At 50.4% G+C, this 18734-nt stretch overlaps 1 protein-coding gene across 1 annotated transcript in view; it reads left to right on the forward strand.

The window, feature by feature from the left end:
- Window positions 1–17869, forward strand: part of LOC140421558 (uncharacterized) — a 34094-nt gene extending 16225 nt beyond the window's left edge. The window contains exon 2 of the transcript XR_011946903.1: window positions 14713–17869. The gene's annotated coding sequence lies outside the window, so the exon portion shown is untranslated. The remainder of the gene's footprint in view (window positions 1–14712) is intronic.
- The last annotated feature ends 865 nt before the right edge of the window (window positions 17870–18734 follow it).

The following is an 18734-nucleotide window of genomic DNA, read 5'->3' on the forward strand; positions in this document are numbered from 1 at the left end:
AGCTTCCTTTGTTCCCGAATCTTGTGGTTTCTCCTTAGTTTGGAGAGACTTAGGTGATATGCTTAATTGTTTCTGGTGAGGCTCAAGCCCCTCTCTCGCTGTCCGAGATCTTGTCCTAGAGCTAACTGGGCTTGTGGGACAGAGTTCCTTTTGCTCTTCTGGTCGTGAAGTTGGTAAATCAGGACCCACACTATCACCCCAAAGGGCTTGAGTTTCTGGCATATTTGGAATCTGGGGAGCAATGACTGGGTATATATTATTGTACTCTGGTGGTTCTGGAATGAGCGCAGACCATGCTATGGGTGCAGACGGAACTTTTACTGACTTTTCCAAATTATTGAATTTTTCTTTTTCTGTCAATTCAAGGCCAGCCATTGAACTACGTAGCTCATCTCTTGTTTGACCCGTGTCTTTCCTGTCTCTACTTGCGCTTTTTTTTTTAAACTTAAAAATGTTTGAAAATTCAAATTGAATTACTGCAACTTGCAAGCTTAGCTCTGATCTCAACTCAGAACCAAATTTACAATTTGCTTAACACAAACTTGTATAACATTTACAACTTAATTATTTCTTTATCTTAACAATTTTTCTTTTAACAAGTTTTTTTTTTCTTTTACATTCACATAAGTGTTGGCAAAATCAACTATCATCTCCAGATTTACAATTTTTAAAAAAAAATGCTGTCCGTGACCTCCTTTAAGTTTCTATTAATCTCCTGATAAAATGAGATAAACATTATTTCAAGTAAGTAAAACTTAAGATTCTGGCAATTTCAATCAATTGCTTTCGAAAATAATAACTTTTATCAAAGAGGTGGAGAAACCCACTGGTTTCCTTTAATTAATTCAAAACGTAACTTTGCTGGTGTTCACTGACTCAAAGGAAAGGTATCCGATTACACTACAGGCTGCTGCTGTTATCTCAAAGCCTGAGTGAGAAGCACTGTCTGTCTTTTGATTTTGCCTGCTGCTGTTAACCCTTTGAGAGACTTCTGCTTCAACCAATATGCAGCATTCCCCACAATCTCAACTAGTCCTCGGAACTGCGTTTTTCGCCAATACAGTCCAAGGAGACAATTTTAGCTTAATCAACTATATATTTAAAACACTCACACATAGAGTTGAACCATCTTCAGATTTAAAAACAGTTATACTGGACTGAACCTTCACTACTGAAGTCCCATCAGCCCCTGAACCCATATAATAGACTGAACCTTCACTACTGAAGTCCCATCAGCCTCTGAACCCTTATACTTGGAATTGAACCATCATTTGAGATGTCACATCAACCCAAAACCCTAACTCAAGCCGAATCAACAATATGAAATCCCATCAATTAAATTGCTAATCCCCAGACTGACCTGTGATTTCGTCGAGGCGGTCTTTCTGTGCCAACCGCGAGTGACCAGACTAATCAGACGATAAGAAGAGGGGAACAATCAATGCGCGGTCATTTTCCAGTTCTACATTGAGGGCCCCTTGTTCCCCATCCTCCTGTTCATAATCAGTCTAATTCTGATTTCGCAGTTGGATCAGGATCGCCCTGAGAAATCCCGGGTTTCGGCACCAAATGTTGAATCCCAAATTTCTTTATCCGTCAGTCTGGCCTCAATAAAAGTCGAGATGGATTTGCAAGTATAACGTTAGTTATTTTATTCAGCTTGCAAGCTAAACTTAGTCCACAGTGATACAGATAACATGTTGCTCTCTGCAGCTCCGGGACTAAGTGAATGTCCCAGACAAAGAGATCAGTACTGATACACTCAAATGGCATCAAGTTTCACATACTCGACACCCATAGGTCATCCTATGTCCCTCCTGACCTGTTTGATCTATTCTGATTGGCTCACTTCCAATCCCTTTCTCCGGCCCCTATCAATTCAGCATCACTCTCATAGACACACCTCTTCCTGCTTTTTTCCATGCGGTCTAAAATCCTTTGTCTCTACTTGCCAGAATCAAAGTGGCTTATTTCTACATTACATTAACTAATATCTCTAAAGTAACTATTTTATATCACATTCGTCAGCTGAAAGAAGACAGAGGGTGGTGGTTGATGGGAAATGTTCAGAATGGAGTACAGTCACAAGTGGAGTACCACAAGGATCTGTTCTGGGGCCGTTGCTGTTTGTCATTTTTATCAATGACCTAGAGGAAGGCGCAGAAGGGTGGGTGAGTAAATTTGCAGACGATACTAAAGTTGGTGGTGTTGTCGATAGTGTGGAAGGATGTAGCAGGTTACAGAGGGATATAGATAAGCTGCAGAGCTGGGCTGAGAGGTGGCAAATGGAGTTTAATGTAGAGAAGTGTGAGGTGATTCACTTTGGAAAGAATAACAGGAATGCAGAATATTTGGCTAATGGTAAAGTTCTTGAAAGTGTGGATGAGCAGAGGGATCTAGGTGTCCATGTACATAGATCCCTGAAAGTTGCCACCCAGGTTGATAGGGTTGTGAAGAAGGCCTATGGAGTGTTGGCCTTTATTGGTAGAGGGATTGAGTTCCGGAGTCGGGAGGTCATGTTGCAGCTGTACAGAACTCTGGTACGGCCGCATTTGGAGTATTGCGTACAGTTCTGGTCACCGCATTATAGGAAGGACGTGGAGGCCTTGGAGCGGGTGCAGAGGAGATTTACCAGGATGTTGCCTGGTATGGAGGGAAAATCTTATGAGGAAAGGCTGATGGACTTGAGGTTGTTTTCGTTGGAGAGAAGAAGGTTAAGAGGAGACTTAATAGAGGCATACAAAATGATCAGGGGGTTGGATGGGGTGGACAGTGAGAGCCTTCTCCTGCGGATGGAAATGGCTGGCACGAGGGGACATAACTTTAAACTGAGGGGTAATAGATATAGGACAGAGGTCAGAGGTAGGTTCTTTACGCAAAGAGTAGTGAGGCCGTGGAATGCCCTACCTGCTACAGTAGTGAACTCGCCAACATTGAGGGCATTTAAAAGTTTATTGGATAAACATATGGATGATAATGGCATAGTGCAAAGTTAGATGGCTTTTGTTTCGGTGCAACATCGTGGGCCGAAGGGCCTGTACTGCGCTGTATTGTTCTATGTTCTATGTTCTATATTGCTTCCGGGAGTCAGCAAACTCTGGCTGACCTCGGCTTCTCCCGTATATCCTTTGACCTCCCTGCGTGTGAGGCCTTCTTCCTTCCTGCGCCCATTTTTCCTGCCACAATTTCCATAGAGCGGGGAAAAACCCGCGCTTCCCTCTCGGACCCGCCCCTAATGCCGCAGTTCCCTCATTCCCCTTCCGTTTCCCCTTTTCCACCGGCGCCCACATTTCTTCGCGTCCCCCCCGTCCAACATTATTACAAATTAGCCCTCCCCTCTCCCCACTTTACATACCTGTGCCACTACCTCGCTACCTCTCTCCAAACATCAATTTCTCAAGTCTAGTCCAATTTCTCTTCCTGTATGAATGTCCATGCCTCCTCCGCCGTCTCGAAGTAGTGGTGTTTGCCCTGGTGTGTGACCCACAATCTTGCTGGCTGCAGCATTCCAAATTTTACTTTCTTCCTATGGAGCACCGCCTTGGCCCGGTTGAAACTCGCCCTCCTTCTCGCCACCTCCGCACTCCAATCTTTATATACGCGTATCACCGCGTTCTCCCACTTGCTACTCCGTGTCTTCTTAGCCCATCCCAGGACCATCTCCCTGTCCCTGTAGCGGTGGAACCTCACCACTATTGCTCTTGGTGTTTCCCCTGCCTTTGGTCTTCTCACGAGGACCCGGTACGCTCCCTCCACTTCCAAGGGGCCCGTTGGGGCCTCAGCTCCCATTAGAGTATGGAGCATCGTACTCACATACGCCCCAGCATCAGCTCCCCCTGTCCCTTCGGGAAGACCTAAAATCCTTAGATTCTTCCTCCTCGAGCTGTTCTCCAGGGCTTCCAGCCTTTCTATGCACCTCTTATGTAGGGCCTCGTGCGTGTCCGTTTTTACCACCAGGCCCTGTATCTCGTCTTCGTTCTCAGCTGCCTTTGCCTTCACTCCACGGAGCTCCATCGCCTGGACCTTTTGTGTTTCCTTTAATCCCTCGATTGCCAGTAACATCGGCGCCAGCACCTCTTTCTTGAGCTCCTCCACACATCGTCGGAGGAACTCCTGCTGTTCCGGGCCCCATACCATCTGAGCTCCCTCGGCCGCCATCTTGCTTCTCCCTTCTCTCCTCTGCCGCTGCTCCAAGGGATCCTCCGCAAACTGGCCACTACTATCGCTTCTTTCCATTCACACCTGGGGGGACTCCTTTCTTTGTCACCTCACACTGGTTTGGCCGTAAAGAATTTCCGTTGGGGCTCCCGATAAGAGCCCAAAAGTCCGTTAAAACGGGAGGTGCCGAAACGTGCAGCTTAGCTGGTCATCGCCGCAACCGGAAGTCACTGAGTGAATTCATAACATAAATGTGTGGCATTAATCACAGTATAGAATGTGACATTCTACACTAGTCCCTACATATGTTTTAGTTAATACATGTTGTCAAATAATAACAATAGATAATTATTTCAATGCACAAATTAAAGTTTACAAAATAAAACAAAAAAAAGCAGGTGCCCAGTGTGCATACCGATGATTGACAAACGTGTTCATTACAGTTAACCATATACTTGGGGGGGGCACGGTAGCACAGTGGTTAGCAATGTTTCACAGCTCCAGGGTCCCAGTATTGATTCCTGGCTTGGGTCACTGTTTGTGTGCAGTTTGCACTTTCTCCCTGTGTCTGCGTGGGTTTCCTCCGGGTGCTCCAGTTTCCTCCCACAATCCAAAGCTGTGCAGGTTACGTGAATTGGCCCAGCTAAATTGCCCTTTGTGTCCAAAATGGTTGGGTGGGTTAACTGGGTTATGGGGATAGGGTGGGGGTGTGGGCTTAGGTAGGGTGCTCTTTCCAAGGGCCGGTGCAGACTCGATGGGCCGTATGGCCTCCTTCTGCACTGTAAATACTGTACTGTGTACACTGTTCCAGAGTTCAAGACAGAGTCAAAAATAATTACTTCTTTGTAACACTTATAAGACAGATCATTTTGTTACATCTGTGATTCTATTTCAGGTCTCTGATATCACAGTCCTCCACTAATTACTGTTTCTGCTGATTGCAAAAGCGGAACAGTCCAGTTGCCTTGACGGATTAACACTCCTGTGATAATTGTCTGTCCCTCGTTAGCCTGATCCCAGACTCTAAATCAATGGGTATCACAAACAGCATGGTGGTTTAATGAAGGCTTCATCCCACTAGGCCATTTGGATAACGCATGTCCTGCAAATGTTACAAGTTGTTATCTTAAGCGGAGGCCCCTGTCTGTTGTCTCTGAGTTATATCCACTGACCAACCGGAAAAATGTTGCTGAGGCAAAAGTTAATGAAGTTTCTGCCAGAAAACCATGAGTCGTTTCTGAAGGCAAATAGAACACCAACTGGTTTTTAAAAAAAAATAATTTTTATTCAGGTTTTCACAAAATATCATCAACAGAATGAAAAAGGAACCAAATAGAATTAAATACAGAACAAAGTAAAACGACCCCCGTGCCCCCCTGTACATCAATAATAAATTAACAACCCGAATTAACACCAAGCAAACATGGCAAATATATACACCCCCTCAGATTCCCCAGTGTAAACGCAAAAAAAATAAAATAGAACCCGCCCCCCGGGTTGCTGCTGCTGCTGACCATTGTCTACCGTTCTGCCAGGAAGTCCAGGAACGGTTGCCACCGCCTGAAGAACCCTTGTACCGATCCCCTTCAGGCGAATTTCACACTCAAATTTAATAAACCCCGCCATATCGTTGATCCAGGATTCCACGCTTGGGGGCCTCGCATCCTTCCACAGAAGAAGAATCCTGCGCCGGGCTACCAGGGACGCAAAGGCCAGAATACCGGCCTCTCTCTCTCTCCCCCCCCCCCCCCCCCCACACACTCCCGGCTCCCCTGCAACCCCAAGTATTGCGACGCTCAAGCCCGGCTTGACCCTGGATCCTACCACCCCCGACACCATCCTCGCTACGCCGTTCCAAAATTCCTCCAGCACTGGGCATGCCCAGAACATATGGGTGTGATTTGCTGGGCTCCCTGAGCACCTAACACACCTGTACTCACCCCCAAAGAACTGGCTCATCCTTGTCCCGGTCATGTGTGCCCTGTGCAGCACCTTAAACTGTATGAGGCTGAGCCTCGCGCACGAAGAGGAAGAGTTCACCCTCCCTAGGGCATCTGCCCACGTCCCCTCTTCGATCTCCTCTCTCAACTCCTCTTCCCACTTACCTTTCAACTTCACCACCGAGGCCTCCTCCTCCTCCTGCATAACCTGGTAATTTTCTGAGATCTTCCCCACTCCAACAGCCCCCCCCCCCCCCGAGCACCCTGTCCTGTACTGTGCGTGGCAGCAGCCGCGGGAATTCCACCACTTGCCGCCTGGCAAATGCCCATACCTGTAAATATCTAAAGGTGTTCCCCGGGGGGGCGAGCCCATACTTCTCCTCCGGCTCGCGAACGTCCCGTCCACAAACAGGTCCCTCAACCTTCTTATCCCTGCCCTGTGCCACTCCGAAAACCCAATCTATTCTCCCTGGGACAAACCGGTGGTTCCCCCGTATTGGGGTCCACACCGAGGCCCCAACTTCCCCCCGTGACGCCTCCACTGCCGGGCTCGTGGTATACCTCATTGGAGGGAGCGGCAGCGGCGTCATTCCCAGCGCCCCCAGACTCGTACCCTCACAAGACGCCGACTCCAGCCTCTTCCATGCAGTCCCCTCCCTCTCCATCACCCACTTGTGCACCATCGCTGCATTGGCGGCGCAGTAGTACCCACAGAGATTGGGCAGTGCCAGCCCCCCCATCCCTACTCCGCTCCAGGAACACCCTTCTCACCCTCTGAGTCCCTCGCACCCACACAAACCCCGTTATGCTCCTATTGACCCGCCTAAAGAAGGCCTTCGGGATAAACATGGGGAGGCACTGGAACAGGAACAAGAACCTTAGGAGCACCGTCATCTTAACTGACTGCACCCTACCCGTCAGGGACAGCGGCAATGCGTCCCACCTCTTGAACTCCTCCTCCATTTGCTCCACCAGCCTCGTGTAATTAAGCCTATGGAGGGCCCCCCAGCTCTTGGCCACCTGGACCCCCAAATACCTGAAGCTCCTCTCCGCCCTTTTTAGTGGGAACTCACCAATCCCCCTCTCCTGGTCCCCTGGGTGAACCACGAACAACTCGCTCTTCCCCATGTTGAGCTTGTACCCTGAGAAATCCCCAAACTCCCTAAGGATCCTCATTACCTCCGGCATTCCCCTCATCGGGTCCGCCACATATAGCAGCAAGTCGTCCTCATAGAGCGACACCCTATGCTCCTCCCCACCCCGCACCAACCCCCTCCAGTTCCTCGGCTCCCTCAGTGCCATAGCCAGGGGTTCAATCGCCAGTGCAAAGAGCAGGGGGGACAGGGGACACCCCTGCCTCATCCCTCGATGCAACCGAAAGTACTCAGACCTCCTCTTGTTCATGGCCACACTCTCCATCGGGGTCTCGTACAACGGCCTAACCCACCTGACAAATCCCTCCCCAAACCCAAACCTCTTCAGCACCTCCCACAAGTACCCCCACTCTACCCTATCGAAGGCCTTCTCAGCGAGCATCCCCACTAATATCTTCGCTTTCCCCTTCCCTCACCGTCATTATAATAACGTTCAGGAGCCTCCTCACATTCGCGTTCGACTGCCTCCCCTTCACGACCCCCGTCTGGTCTTCGTGGATCACCTGCAGCACACAATCCTCAATCCTCGTGGCTAAGACCTTCGCCAGCACCTTGGCATCTACGTTTAACAACAAAATCGGCCTGTAAGACCCACACTGCAGGGGATCCTTGTCCCGCTTCAGGATCAAGGAGATCAGTGCTCGGGACATCGTCGGGGGCAAAGCCCACCCCCCCTTGCCTCATTGAAGGCCCTAACTAGCAACGGGCCCAACAGGTCCACATATTTCTTGTAAAACTCGACCGGGAAACCATCCGGCCCCGCCTGCATGCTCCCTATCCCTTTGGCCAGCTCCTCCAGCACAATCGAGACCCCCAATCCCACCACCAGTCCCTCCTCCACCTTCGGAAACCTCAATTGGTCCAGAAAGCAGCCCATCCCTCCCTCCTCCAGTGGGGGCTCGGACCAGTACAGTTCCTAATAAATTTCCCTAAAGACCCCATTGATGCCAACTCCACTCCGCTCCACGCTCCCTCCCCTGTCCTTAACACCCCCGATCTCCCTAGCTGTGTCCCGCTTCCGAAGCTGGTGCGCCAGCATCCGACTTGCCTTTTTACCATACTCATAAATCGCCCCCTGGGCCTTCCTCCACTGCACCTCCGCCTTCCTGGTGGTCAACAGGTCGAATTCGGCCTGGAGGCTGCGCCTCTTCCTCAACCGTCCCTCCTCAGGCACCTCCGCATACCTCCTGTCTACCCTCACCATCTCCTCAACCAGCCTCTCCCTCTACCTCTGCTCGCACCTTTCCTTGTGGGCCTAATGGAGATCAGTTCTCCCCTAACCACCGCCTTCAGCGCCTCCCAGACCATCCCCACTCGGACCTCCCCGTTATCGTTGGTCTCCAGGTATCTCTCTATGCTTCCTCGGACCCGCTCACTCACCTCCTTGTCCACCAGCAGCCCCACCTCCAAGCGCCACAACGGGCGCTGGTCCCTCTCCTCCCCCAGCTCTAGGTCTACCCAATGCGGGGCGTGATCCGAAATGGCTATCGCCGAGTACTCGGTATCCTCTACTCTCGCCCTACTCATGATAAAAAAGTTGATCCAGGAGTAAGCCTTATGAACATGCGAGAAGAATGAAAATTCCCTAGCCGCCAGCCTTGCAAATCTCCAAGGGTCCACCCCTCCCATCTGGTCCATAAACCCCCTCAGCACTTTAGCCGCCGCCGGCTTCCTACCCGTTCTGGACCTGGAGCGATCCAGTGCCGGATCCAACACCGTGTTAAAGCCCCCCCCCCCCACATTATCAAGCCCCCCAACATCCAAGCCCGGAATCCGACCCAACATGCGTCGCATAAAACCCGCATCGTCCCAGTTCGGGGCATACACATTGACCAGCACCAGCAGAACACCAACTGTTAATGAGCAGGAACCAATAGCCATGAGCTACTCCTGGGAGTGAGCATAACGGACAAAAGGAGCCAGTCTCCTTCGGTTATGTCTGGTTAGCATGTTTGGTCCAAAATGAGGTTCAGCTGAAATTTAAAAAAAAAAAAAAATTTAGAGTACCCAATTAATTTTTTCCAATTAAGGGACAATTTAACGTGGCCAATCCACGTACCCTGCACATCTTTGGGTTGCAGGGGTGGAACCCACGCAAACACGGGGGAGAAGGTGCAAACTCCACACGGACAGTGACCCAGAGCCAGGATCGAACCTGGGACCTCGGCGGCGTGAGGCAGCCGTGCTATCCAAAGACGTGCAGGATTGGTGGATTGGCTATTCTAAATTGCCCTTAGTGTCCAAAAAGTTTAGGTGGCGTTACTGGGTTAGGGGGATGGGGTGGAGTTGTGGGGCTTAGGTAAGGTGCTCTTTCTAAGGGCTGGTGCAGACTCGATGGGCTGAATGGCCTCCTGCACTGTAAATTCTATGATCCACTGCGCCACCATGCTGCCCCAAGTTCAGCTGAATTAACAGACACTCTGTTCTGTTCTGACTGACACAAAATGGAGGAAAATCCAAATTCCGAATCCTTCCGTCCCTCCTTCCAACTCCCATTCGCACAGTGGGGATTGGACCCATTGGACCAGAAGGAAAGGTGCACATGGTTTGGCATTGACAACCTCATCCACGATTTGACGGTCGTCACAGGGCGTGTTGCGCAGAAGAGTGGCTTGTAGGGCGCTGATGTGCTTTGTGCAACTGGCTTTGGGGACACGGGTCACAGTGCGTACTACCGAATATCAGCCGATGCACACAGCGAGGAGGATGAGTAGGGTCCCGTCAAGGTCAAAAGGACACAGCCTGCATAATTGAGGATGGTCAGCAGACCACAAGATACCCACCCACCCACTGTGTTGATATGTGGCTAACCTTCCTGCTCGAACCCCTCCAGCAACATGCGCTAACACGATAGCAGCCGATTTGAGCCCTCCCCAGGGTGACTGGTCAGGAGGCGGGTGACCCGGTCCATTGGCAACAGTCATCCCTTTGTAAGCAGGGAGGTAGAGAAGCAAGGGTCCCCTTCATGTATCCTGTGACTGGCTCATTCACTTAGCTTATTTGTCTAAAATCACAAAATGTGCTGTTAAGTCAAATGGAGACTGGGGGGGGAAATTAAACTCTGAATCTTTCATTCCCCCTTCACATAACTTGTGGTAAATTCCATTTTATTCCATCATCTATTGAAAATTGTGTGCTCTCTGAATAACTGGATTGATACCCCTGCTCTCAGACAGCAGATCCTTGTTAGTATCCATCACCGTCCGCATCTCTTTCCCCATCGAGGCAAGTTGATCACCGTGCTGCAATAATGTCTCCTCCACTTCCTTCAGCGCCTCCCCTTGCTCTTGCACCTCCGCCACTGCGCTCGCCACCTCCGTCCTCACCGGAGAAACCGCCTCCTCCACCAGCACACTCAAAACCTCCCTCATCTCCTTCCTCACCGTCTCCATGCATTTCGCAATCTGCGCCAACTGCTTTTCAAATTCCGCAGCCATCACCTTAGTTATTTCTTCAGCCGTAAGCAGTGCGGCCTTCCCTGGTGCTCCAGCCTCCATTTTCCTTGGATTTCCTCCATTTCCAAAATGCCGTTGCCGAACAGGAGCTCTCCATTGTGCGGCCGCCTCCCACCCACCGTCACCGGAAGTCACCCAGAAAGGTGGGTACTCAGCAAGACCTTGATGTCTTTGTTCATCAGTCACTGAAAGTAAGCACACAGATACAAAAGGCAGTAAAGAAGGCAAATGGCATGTTGGCCTTCATAGCGAGATGATTTGAGTACAGGAATAGAGATGTTTTACTGCAATTGTATAGGGCATTGGTGAGGCCAGACCTGGAGTATTGTGTGCAGTTTTGGTGCCTTTATCTGAGGAAAGATGTTCTTGCTATGGAGGTGTGTTTGTTTTATTGTTGTCTTCTTAAAATCTCTTTAAATGTCCGTTTCCTCTCTATCATCGGTTTCATTGCCCATCAGGGAGATTCCACTTTTAGGTTTGTTCTTGTTCTGCCTCGTTCAACCATCGTCCATCCTGTTCTTTGCTCCTCGTGCACTCCGCCGTAACCTGTTGACAAACAGGGTCAGGTCACAATTGCCTCCTCTAATCACTCTTCTCCGACTCTATTCACTTCCTCAACTTCCCTTGAGCCCTTCTAGCACCTGATTTTTTTCAAATGTTCCGAATCTGCACTAACCTGTTTGGATTTCCTGTATCCAGCAGCAACTGCTGATTGCCTGTTGGAGTAACGGACTACAAGTCACATATTAGCTCTATTTTGTTGGGTCGGTACAGCAATGTTGTAATTCCCATTATTATGGCCATATATGTTGAAGGGGGCAAAGCAAGTTGTCGAAAACTGATGAATGTGACCTCGGACTTCTCTATTCTGATTTTTTTGTATTACTTCTCACTCAATGCCACCCCCTTGTCACTACATTTTAAATTGGGCCGACTATTGCTGCAAAATTGAAAGTCGTCCGGGGGGGGGGGGGGGGGGGTGCGTGGCCAAATGGGCTTTTATGATGCAGATGGAATTTAACCCTGAAAAGTGTGAGCTGATACACTTTGGAAGGAGTAATTTGACAAGGAAATATATTATGAAAGGTCCAACACTGGGAAGTTTTGTAAGAACAAAGAGACCTTGGCGTTTGTCCATAGATCTCTGAAGGCAGAAGGGCAGGTTAATAGAGTGGTGAAAAAGGCATACGGTTCACTCGCTTTTATCAATCAGGGCATAGATTACAAAAGCAGGGAGGTCATGATGAAGCTGTATAGAACTTTGGTGAGGCCACAGCTGGAGTACTGTGTGCAATTCTGGTCACCACATTATAGGAAGGGTGAGATAGCATTGGACAGGGTGCAGAGGAGATTCACCAGGATGTTGCCTAGGGTGGAACATTTAAGTTATGAACAGAGGTTGGATAGGCTTGGGTTGTTTTTGTTGGAGGTGAGAAGACTGAGAGGCAACATGATTAAGGTGAACATGATTATGAGGAACATGGGTGGATAGGGAGCAGCTGTTCCCCTCAGTTGAAGGGTCAGTCACAAGTTAAAGGTCTGGAGCAGGAGGTTTTGGGGGAAATTGAGGAGAAATTATTTTACCCAAAAGGTGGTGACGGGCTGGAATGCACTGCTTGGGTAGGTGGTAGAGGCTGGTTGCCTCACATCTTCAAAAAGTACCATGATGAGCACTTGACATGTCATAACATTTAAAGCTATGGGCCAAGTGCAGGTAAATGGGATTAGGTAGACAGTCCAGGTGTTCTGTATGTGTCGGTGCAGACTTGATGGCCCAAAGAGCTTCTTCTGCACTGTGTGATTCTGTGATTATGGCAGCTCAATTCTGAAGAAGAGTCATATTGGGTTCAAAACACTTGTAATTTCCACAGGTGCTGGCAGACCTGCTGAGATTTTGCAGCACATTTTGCCTATATTTGAGTCAGCCTTTAATCTCTGTTTAGTGCACTGTTCAAACACAGGGGTGCGTGTGTCTGAGAAGTAACAAGCTGGAAACCCCTTTCCCTTCACCTCCTGCAGCACTACAGCAGATACACCTTGTTTTGACTCAGACAGCAGGACTGTGGAATTAATTGGATAGATCCTCCAAAGAGCCAGTACAGGCATAATGGGCTGAATGGTTTCCATCTGTGCTCGATCTTTCTATAAAACCAGTGATTATTCAGATAGAGAGAGAAAGCAAGAAGAATCAGTGACGGTGGAATTAAACACAACCAGAGCCAACACCTCTTGAGGAGGAGAGTGGGAAAAGCTTGAAAAGCTGAGTGTCTTCCAACAGATGGTTTAAATCACTTTGAGAAATTAAATATAGCAGAGTGCAAATTCACTAGGATTTATATGTATGTGTTTTCAATTAATGCATTTCGAACGGTTAATAAAATAATCTTCTATTTCCTTTTTGGACATTCAATGGCGCTGCCGCTACCCAACATTCCTTGCGGGTGTGAAAATGTCCTATTCAGACTATAGGAAGTGAATGCGCACGCGCGGTTCTGGAGGGTCTGTGGAGCATGCGCAGTGTCATTTTGCTCAGCCCTGCGCGAGAGGGTTTCTGTTGCGGGTGAGAGTCGGTCAGGCGGAGGGAGGAATGGGCTCACCGGGGGGAGCGGAGAATTGGGGCCGCATTTAGGCTGGGAAGGCTTCAGAAAGACTTTGGGCGCGATTCTGCACTTCCGCGCCGGTTGGGAGAATCGCCTGGGCCACCAAAATTTCCCACAACGCCGGTCCGACGCCCTCCCGCGATTCTCCCAAGCGGCGGGAATGGCCCCGTCGAGTCGCGGGCTGCAGAATCACCCGAGACACCCAAAATGGCGATTCTCCGGCACCCCTGCTATTCTCAGGCCTGGATGGGCCGAGTGGCCAGCCCAAAACGGCGGGTTCCCCCCGGCGCCGTCCACACCTGGTCACTGCCGTCGGGAACAGCGCGGGAACGCTGGGGGGGGCGGCCTGCGGGGCGGGGGAGGGGGATCCTGCACCGGGGGGTACCTCAAATGTGGGCTGGCCCGTGATCGGTGCCCACCGATCATCGGGACGTCCTCTCTGAAGGAGGACCTCCTTCCTCCCGCGGCCCCGCAAGATCCGTCCGCCATCTTCTTGCGGGGCGGACTCGGAGAGGGCGGCAACCACGCATGCGCGGGTTGGCGCCGGCCAACCCACGCATGCGCGGGTGACGCCAGTTATGCGGCGCTGGCCGCGTCATGTATGCGGCGCCGCCTTTACGCGGCGACAAGGCCTGGCGCGTGTAGATGACGCGGCCCCGCTCCTAGCCCATTATTGGGCCCTGAATCAGTCGGGATAGGGGCCGTTTCGCGCCGTTGTGAACCTCAACAGCGTTCACGACGGCGTGGGCACTTCGGCGTGGGAGTGGAGAATCCTGCCCGTAGTTTCGGCCTCAAGCTCCGAATAAGAGCCCGCAGGTCTTGAGTTAGCAGCTCCGGGCCTTTTCCCAGGAACAGGTCAACGGCGAACGGCCTCCACCTTATTTCAGCGGTAAGTGTATCGAATGTGAAGCCACGTTGGTGATGCCACAGAGTGGGCGGGACTTCAGGGTCCCTGTGACCAGGAGAGAAAATCATTCACAATTGATTTTATTCTCATTCCACCCACACAGGAGCAGGAGACCGGCCTGGTTTTCTATCAATTCATTTTACCAGATGGGGGGGTCATTGGTTAGGCCAACATTTACTGCCCATTGCTAGTTGCCTTTCAGAAGATGCTGGTGAGCTGCCTTCTTGAACTGCTGCAGTTCCAAGAGGTGTAGGTGCACCCATGTAGGTACACCCACATTGCTGTTAGGGAGGGAGTTAATGACTGCCATCTTTAGAGGGACAGGGAGCTGCGAATCCAGTTGGGTTTTTATGACAATTCAACAGTTTTCACCCTCACGTTTTCCCAGTGCCGGCCCCACCAATGACCAGATTCATTCAGCTCAATTTCACAACCTGTTTTTGTGTTTTTGTGGGTTCTCTCTCACTCCCTTTTTTCTCTTTTAAATCAATTTCACAGGATATTAGAAGGGGAGGATTTGGAGTCAGAAAACTGAAGTCAAACATCACACCAGGATCAGGTGGAGCCTCCCACGTACGGATTTTGAACATGGAAGGAAAAAGCACCATTCACAGTGGGGAGAAACCATACACGTGTTCTGTGTGTGGACGAAGCCACAGCCGATCATCTGGCCTGTCAAAACACCAACGTTTGCCACACGTGAAGAAACCGTGGAAATGTGGGGACTGTGGGAAGGGATTAAGATCCCCGTCTGACCTGGAAACTCATCGGCGCAGTCACACCGGGGAGAAACCGTTCACCTGCTCCGTGTGTGGAAAAGGATTCTCCCAGTTCTGCCACCTGCTGACACACCAGCGAGTTCACACTGGAGAGAGGCCATTCATTTGCTCCAAGTGTGGAAAGCGATTCACTCAGTCATCCCACCTGCTGACACACCAGAGAGTTCACACTGATGAGAGACCTTTTAAATGCTCAGACTGTGGGAAGTGCTTTAAAAGTTCCAGGGAGCTGATGTACCATCAGCGTCTTCACACTGACGAGAAACCGTTCCGGTGCTCTTACTGCGGGACTGGGTTCAAACAATCATCTGTCCTCATTATACATCAGCGAATTCACACTGGGGAGAGGCCATTCACCTGCTCTGTGTGTGGGAAGGGATTCACTCAGTCATCTGACCTGCTGTCACACAGATGGGTTCACTCTGGGGAGAAGCCATTTACCTGCGATGAGTGTGGGAAGGGATTCACTCGTTCATCCATCCTGCTGCAACACCAGCGCCTTCACAGTGGGGAGAGACCGCTCTCGTTCTCCAAATGAGGGAATTAATTCATTCACCCATCCTTCTGGAATACTATGTTCACACTGAGGAGAGACCTGTTCAATGGCCAGATTGAAGGACGTGTTGTAGGTTTCCAGGAACTGATGTGCCATCAACATGTTCACACTAATGAGAGATCAATCACCTACCTGCACTGTGGGACTGGGTCACTATTCACCTCACTGTACATCAGCAAATTCACAGCAGGGTGAGGTGGTGCACCTGGTCTGAAAGTGGGAATGGATTTAGTTAGTTATCCCATGTCCGGAGTCACCAGTGAGTTCACCGCTAACTACACTGATTGGATTTTACTGATAATCAGAAATTGAACTGAACTGGGTCTGTCTCTGCTAATAATAATCTCTAGCCCAGTTATAGTGTTTAATATTCTGGATAAAAGTTAAATCAATCATCTTTGTGTTCAATACAGTCAATCCGGGGAAACGCAAGCGCGGGGGTGGCTGCATTTTTGCGAGCCCTGGCACCACTCGTCCATTAATCCTCTTCTTTATCCAGATGCACAACCCATAATTATTTGATCCTGACCTGTATGATCTGTGTTATGTTCCTGGGAGATCCTGGTAAAACTTTGGTGGCAGGGAGCAGAGTTCAGTCAACACAATCATTGGCTGAATGATGCGGTCAGAGGCCGGACTGGGGTCCAGTCACAGTGGTGGATTCCTTGGTGGACAGAGACGGCCGGACTGGGGTGCAGTCGTAGTGGTGGTTTCCCGAATGGACGTAGGCGGTCAGAGGCCGGACTGGGGTCCAGTCACAGTGGTGGTTTCCCTGGTGGACGGAGACGGCCGGACTGGGGTGCAGTCGCAGTGGTGGTTTTCCTGGTGGACGGAGACGGCCGGACTGGGGTCCAGTCGCAGTGGTGGTTTCCCGAATGGACGTAGGCAGTCACAGGCCTGGCTGGGGTCCAGTCGCAGTGGTGGTTTCCTTGGTGGACGGAGACGGCCGGACTGGGGTCCAGTCGCAGTGGTGGTTTCCCGAATGGACGTAGGCGGTCAGAGGCCTGGCTGGGGTGCAGTCGCAGTGGTGGTTTCCCTGGTGGACGGAGACGGCCGGACTGGGATCCAGTCGCAGTGGTGGTTTCCCTGGTGGACGGAGATGGCCGGACTGGGGTCCAGTCGCAGTGGTGGTTTCCCGAGTGGACGTAGGCGGTCAGAGGCCTGGCTGGGGTGCAGTCGCAGTGGTGGTTTCCCTGGTGGACGGAGACGGCCGGACTGGGGTCCAGTCGCAGTGGTGGTTTCCCGAGTGGACGTAGGCGGTCAGAGGCCTGGCTGGGGTGCAGTCGCAGTGGTGGTTTCCCTGGTGGACGGAGACGGCCGGACTGGGATCCAGTCGCAGTGGTGGTTTCCCGAGTGGACGTAGGCGGTCAGAGGCCTGGCTGGGGTGCAGTCGCAGTGGTGGTTTCCCTGGTTGTCGGAGGCGACCAGGCTGGGTCCAGTTACAGGGGTGGTTTCCCTGGTGGACGGAGGCGGCCGTGCTGGGTCTAGTTACAGGGGTGGTTTCCCTGGTGGACGGAGGTGGCCAGATTGGGGTCCAGTCGCAGGGGTGGTTTCCCTGGTGGATGGAGGCGGCCGCGCTGGGTCTAGTTACAGGGGTGGTTTCCCTGGTGGATGGAGGCGGCCGCGCTGGGTCTAGTTACAGGGGTGGTTTCCCTGGTGGATGGGCCTAAAGGATGGCTGCCATTGTGAGCTGTTGTGGATGTTAGTTTTGGCTCCTCAGCCCAAATTATTTATGAATTGTGGGATGTCCCAAAGGTATTGGATGAAACAGAGAAGAGAATCCTGTCAGTCGATAGAGCAGCTTCCTGAGTGAGGCCTCGCCTTCAGTCCTTAAATATCCTGCTGCATGGGGTGTTGATCATCCTGGTTGATTCGGGGAGATGGGGCTGCAGAAGGAATATCCGTGTGCCCTGTCTCCCGAGGGGAGCTGGGAATAAATTCCCGGCTGAATTTGAGAACAGGCTGCTATACTTTCACAATCTCGATTTGCAGGTTCAGTGGTTTGAGTTTGACGGAAAAAATTGTATCCTCTCTTCGAGGCCTGGGGTCGGTCGGGGACCCCGACCACTGGTCTTATTTTGTATTCTCGCTGTTTTTTGGGAAGCGTTGGAGGCACCAGAAATGGCGGTTCCTCTGTATTTCTTTACGGGCGTTTCGGGGGGACGACATGGCGGAGGTGCAGGGACTTCGGGGGACCTCTGGATGGATCCAGATTGTTGCTCCATGATCCTTGGAGGCTGTGGCCTTTCCAATCTCCCTGGATGGTTATGTTATTCTGCAGTTCATCATTAAACCTAACCTTTGTCCTTCTGTGACTTTACTCCTGATTTTGTGTTATTGCCTTTTATCCCGGCAAGGGTGTATGATATATGAGCAGTGAGGTGTTGTTGCCTGTTACCCTGTGAAAACAGCACTGAGATGGTTGTATGACATGAGGGCTGTGCAGTATTTACCTGTGTTTTTTACGTACTATAATTCTTGCTTTTACACTGAGGAGTGAGGTCAGTTGTGTCGTGAGCCTTGGCAGGGTGGAGAATCCTTGGTTGCTTTATGGAGCAGAGCATGCACCATAGGGCCATGTTCATGGCTTTACCCTGGGATCCCCACACTTTACAATATCCTTTATTCTCCGTGTGAAGGGATGCACTGACCATGTCAATTATAATCTGAACCGATTGTATGAATGTTTGCTGTGTGTGTGTATATAATATATATATTATGTGGAATAATGATCACTCTACTGAACTTGATTTGGGGGATTTGCTGCATCTTGTGGTTGAATGTAAGATATCCCCCTTCGGACAAAAGGTTTTGTGAATTATTTCTATACTTTTCTTTATTTTGGGGTTAAAGAATGTTGATTGGATCCTGTAAAGATGCAGACAGGTCCCTGATCCGAGAAAAATACATCACAAAGTGTCCCTGGCACCTCATTATGATTGGAATTGGGGAAAGGTCTGTTTTGGAGCAAACCTCAGTAGGGTATGGAAATCTTATCCTATATTTTCTTTAGGTGTGTGAGCGATCGCTACATGTGAAGGTGTGCACCATTTTACCCTGTTTTCATGCGTTATCCTCTTCTCCCTCTTTCTCCAGTTTATCCATTCACCGTTTTCCCCAGTATAAACGGAGGCACCAAGTTTAATCTTCTACTTTTCTGTATTCATGCACACTGGAGGATTTCT

The sequence above is a fragment of the Scyliorhinus torazame genome, chromosome 5 (genome assembly GCF_047496885.1).
Source record: "Scyliorhinus torazame isolate Kashiwa2021f chromosome 5, sScyTor2.1, whole genome shotgun sequence".
NCBI classification, from domain to species: domain Eukaryota; kingdom Metazoa; phylum Chordata; class Chondrichthyes; order Carcharhiniformes; family Scyliorhinidae; genus Scyliorhinus; species Scyliorhinus torazame.